Here is a 4,120-nt window from a genome sequence, read left to right as displayed (position 1 = left end):
TACTCTCGAAAATGTCAAATATAGCATAATTATCGATCTAATTTGGTAATTTTTGGTCCTTTTTGAACAAAATTTTATACTAGAAAGGTTCAAGGATAATTGAAACGGCAACAATATTATCATTGTCGACCTAATTTAGTACGTTTTGATCGGTTTTAGCAAAAAAACTCATTTTGTTAGCTAAAAAATGTATTTAACTGCTTAAAAAAGCAAAAATAGCACACTTTTTATCAATTTTTTGACCCGTTTGAACAAAATTTTGCAAAAAAATTGCATTTCTCGCTGACGACCGTTCCTAAATGCTTGAGAAAGTGAAAAATAACATCATTTTCGATTTAATTTCGTGATTTATCTTTTCTCGATGAAGTCTTATCCAAAATTTGAGGTTTTATCTTAAAAACATGCTAAAACGTTCAAAAAAGCAAAAATAGTATGATTTTTGACTAAATTTGACCATTTTTTTCGGTAAAAAACACAACAAAACAAGTATAACATGAATATTACTCAAAAAGAGTAAATTGTATCGCAAAACGCAAAAAACCTCTTTTTTGTAAAACACTATGGAATTTAGAATTTTGTTTTTGAAAGTCACAAGAAACTTCAGCCAAAATAATTTTTCATTCCAAACTCCCCCCAGCTTAAGACGCCCCTGATTAAAAATTTTGACATAAAGGTAATCAACTGTACCAAATTTTGTAATTTTGTCTAAAATGGTTTCTGAAATATTGGACAAAATCCATTAAAACATGCACCCCTTTCAGAGAGTGTAGCTCCCTTACATAGTATTTTTTAATACATGTTACAGGAAACTTATCTTAAAATTGAATTTTCTATCACCTGCTTAAATTAGTAATAATAAAAATGGAACATCCTGTATATAAATTTGATAATAAAGCACTTTTTTTGAATTTTTTACAAGTCTTAATAATGCAACAAAACTTTTTTGTCCTAATGTAAATTTAATACAATATACAGAGTGTCCAAATAAAACCGAAAATATTTTATGAAATGATTTCCTAGGTCAAAATAAAAAAAGTTACTACAATCCTATGTTTGGAAATGCTTCCTAAGAAAGTTATAGCTAAAATTCGAGATTATTTAAAAGAAAGCAGATGTTTCTGACACTAATTCAAGCTTTAACGTTAAAATAAATGACAATTTCAAATTAATGACAGCTATTATATTTTCCTATCAAAAATATGTATATTCACTTGTCAAGTATGATTGACAGTAGCTAAAAATAAGGTTAACAGTCCTAAAACATGCTTTACAATTTAATGTCATTGAAGTGACATTGACGACCAAAGTATTTTGTCTCCAACTGTACAAGAAATTACTGCCTAGGATTTAGGGAAATTCGTTACTAGGTTGGAATAAAAACTGAAATTTTAAGTTGTAGAACAAACCACACCTGTTGTAGTAGCCTGTGACTTGTCTTCAATGTTGCCAACTTAATTTCAAAAACACAGGTCAATTTGATCGCTAAAAACTGAAATAAAAATTGATACGCAGTAAACTTGACCTCTCAAATGCCTGATTTTAAGTTAATTTCGACGATGTTAACACAATAATAAATCAGCTTTCATTTTAAAAGCTTCACACTTTCCAAGCTCCCGAATAAAAAAGCAAAATTTCAAAAAGTTGCATGACTGTAAAGTAAACACTTACCTTACAATCGCCAATTTGCGCCCCCGTTGTTCAAAGACCGTTACATTTAGAGAAAAAATTAGAACACAAATATTAATAAAGTCAAAGACATGTCAATCACTTTTTCGCAAAAACTGTCATTCGCACTAGTGGCATTTCGAGTTCACTAACCTCACGAAAATTATCACAAAGTCAATTAATTCGGTTTTATCGCCGAATTCCGGGTTAATTTTTACCAAAAGAGATTCCCGCAACAACGAATTGTGAAACACGCACGAATTTGGGTGGAAAAGAGCGAAAAAATGCACTTTTTCGAATGGAAAACCCGGCACGCGAGGAAAGTAAAAAAACGGGGGTGCCAACCAAAAACTTCCACAAAAAAATATTAGGGTAATTACAGTGGCCTGTAATGTCGGTAATAATAATCAAACAGGAGTATTATTCATAAAAAAAATAATTAATTGAAGTGATTTTTGGTTCTCAATGAAATCTCGTTTTTCTCAAAAACGAAGCTCCGTACAGAAATAATACAAGAGACATTTTTTAAAGCAAATTAGTCAATAAATCCAAATTTCAAAAAAATTATTTTAAAGCAAAATTTTAAACATTAAATAAGTTGACAAAAAAGTTTTTTGAGGCCCTGCTTCCTTTAGGAGGTCCATAGAAACTTTTTTTTTCTATTTTCACTTAATGAGTAAATACCCGAAACTTTTTAAAGGATTAGGGATAAAACTTGACTCACCTGGTATATAGAAATTTTGACCATTTTTTATTTGAAGCGAATTTTAAGAAAAAAACGTAAAATGTAAGTATTTCTTTTCTGTTAAAATATTAAGAAACTGAAATTGTTCTTGGAATGCTTTAAAAATAGAACGGAAAATTTTAAATAAAACTAGTAATTAAACGTAGTTCAACGATTCTTCGAGAGGAATAATTTGTTTAAACAGGAACTGCAATTGGAGTTTATTGCAATTTTTATTAAACCATCAAGATATTGGTATTGTGATAAACAAGTTAATTTTGTTTGTCATAGCCTTCTTGCTCGATGCAATTTGCAAGATTTTACAGAATTTTTTTAGCAGGGGTCATCGCAACCACGATATTTGTGTCTCATCGTACTTTAAACTTGTTTATTTGCCCGAAATAAACCAATTTTTGGTGTCAAAATAACCCAAAGCTCGCTAAGCTTGATATCTTTCAATTTCCTAATTATGATTTTTTTGAAATAACCACTTAATCCTCTGGAATTAAGTCGTATTTCCGCTAAAAGTTTACTGTTGCGTTAACACTAATGATTGATAAAGCGCCCACCGTATTTGATCGAGTGAGAAAATTTAAGCGTCGACAATCTAAATGAATTTCAAAAAGAATTGCTTCGATGCCTCCAGATATCGAAACGATAAGGGAAAAAATTACACGAACGAATAAATGATTCTTGTCAGGAGAGAAGACATTAATCACATTTTTCAGCAAGTCGCGTTAACGAATTTTTTATTTTATTTGGTGGTTGGTGTAAGAGCGAAAAACGCGCTCTAATTGAGTAACGTTACATGTAAGTTTTTAGTGCTGAAAATTCAGTTTTAAGGAGTTGGGTAACCTGGAAATAAATCAAAATGTCAGATACACGTTGTGGTAAAATTGATTTGCAATACTCACATAATGAATATGAAATAATTTTTAAATTAAAAAATGTCAATTTTGGACTTTGTATTTGGTTTTTTGGACTTTAATTCTAATAAATACATATAACACAAAACTGTCAAAGTTGACACCAATATGTTAAACAATAAGTCACCATGTTTTTTTTCTCAATTGTCAACATAATAATATAGTTTAAACAGAAAAAAAATCGATCAAAAACATCAGAAAATTTCAGAATTTATTCTCTTGCTTGTTCATTTTATTGTCATAATTTTGTAGAATTTTTTTTTTAATTTTATGTCAAATCATTGCTTTTTTACATTTTTTAAATTAGGTTTAATGACTTGATGAAAAACTAAATTTTTACAATATTTGTAAACTATACAGAGTGCGCCAGAACTCGCGCCCCAGAAAAAAATTTGAAGTAAGGTAAGATACCATGAAAATCAAAAAAATGTTTAAAAAATTCTATCTGTCAAAAAATTTTGACGTTTATTTTTTGACATTTAACATTTTTTATGCCTATTTAATGATCTTGTATATGTTTTTTTACAGTTATTTAGCAAAGGTACAAAAATTTTGCCTATAAAAATAACATTGAACAGAATTATAACTTAGGATTCAGCTTCCTTGTTCCCTCTTTTAATAGACTATAGCAAAAAAAACTTGGAAAATTATTTTTCCAACAGAAATAAATAGAGTCAAAGTGCAAAATTTAAACCCTCATAACTTCGAAATTTATATAGATAATTTTTTTTTAACATTTTTCCCTGTTCCTAGTATCTTACCTTCTGTGGGGCGCGAGTTCTGGCGCACTCTGTATACCGGGTGA

The sequence above is a fragment of the Tribolium madens genome, unplaced genomic scaffold (assembly GCF_015345945.1).
Source record: "Tribolium madens isolate multiple individuals breed KSU strain unplaced genomic scaffold, Tmad_KSU_1.1 Scaffold_71;HRSCAF=194;Tcas5.2_LG6, whole genome shotgun sequence".
In the NCBI taxonomy this organism is placed as follows: Eukaryota; Metazoa; Arthropoda; class Insecta; order Coleoptera; family Tenebrionidae; genus Tribolium; species Tribolium madens.
The sequence above is the reverse complement of the archived record's forward strand: the minus strand, read 5'-3'. Positions refer to the sequence as shown.